Genomic DNA, 1,106 nt, shown 5'->3' with positions numbered 1-1,106 from the left:
TATCCCAGATTTCCTCTTCGTTTGTCTAATTATTCAGAATTAGATCACCTGTTCTTTTGCCCAGTTATTTAGATTTTTGGTTATGATGTTAGGTCATAGAAAAATAACTAGAACAGATGAGGCAAATATTTGTAGATAGAGTAAAAGAAAATACAGAACAGATAGAAAAATAAATACAAAATAGAGAGTAAAAAGAAGAATCGGAACAAAAAAATTAACAGGTAAATAAGAAAGGAGGAAAGAAGAAAGGAAAGATTTGGAATGAAAATTTATGGGTGAATTTTAGATTTTAACAAAATTAAAGGAAGAAAAAAAATAAAATACATATAAGATAAAAAAAAAATTGGAAAGAAGAATTAATTAGAATACAAAAAAAATATGAGATGACTGTAGAGAGGCCAAAATACTGTTAACAAAATCAAAGAAAAGACAAAAAAAAATATATATGTATATATATATATAGAGGAGGCCAAATACGGTAAGCAAAATCAAAAGGAAAGAGAGAAGTAGAAATGCAGGGAAAAGAAAAAATAAATAAATAAATAGCAGGAAGAAAGAGAAAATACAAAGAGCAGGAAAGAAGTAGAAGAGAAAATACAGAGAAGACATACAGAGAAAAAAAAAATAGAAAAGGCAGGGAAGAAAATACAGAGAAGGCCAGAATAGAAAATCAAAAGAAAAAAAAATACAGTGGAAGAGAAAAACAAAAGGGAAGAGTTGGGAGTAAGAATGGATTCGAATCGACCAACAATATGATTAAGTAAGAATCGATTAAAAAAAAATTGGTCAAGAATATGTCTTGAACAAAAAATTGAGATAAAAAGCAAAGTAAAAGAAGTCAATCGAAATAAAAAATAGAAAATGAAATCTTAATATAAATAGAATCTTTCCAAGACTTTATCTATGCAAAGTCTTTAATGCTCGTATGAAGTTTAGCACATGAACCATTGTAAGTGTTAGAGAATTTAACATGAAATTGATCCCATGGATTCTTATAGGTTGGCTTGGATACAAAGGAAAAAAATCGAAGTTTCGTTAAAGATAAATTGGTGACAACCGTATAAGCTAATCAGGTAAGTGGCCTTACTATAGGATAGGCTAAAAAT

The sequence above is a fragment of the Cucurbita moschata genome, unplaced genomic scaffold (assembly GCF_002738365.1).
Source record: "Cucurbita moschata cultivar Rifu unplaced genomic scaffold, Cmos_1.0 Cmo_Scf00042, whole genome shotgun sequence".
NCBI lineage: Eukaryota > Viridiplantae > Streptophyta > Magnoliopsida > Cucurbitales > Cucurbitaceae > Cucurbita > Cucurbita moschata.
The sequence above is the reverse complement of the archived record's forward strand: the minus strand, read 5'-3'. Positions refer to the sequence as shown.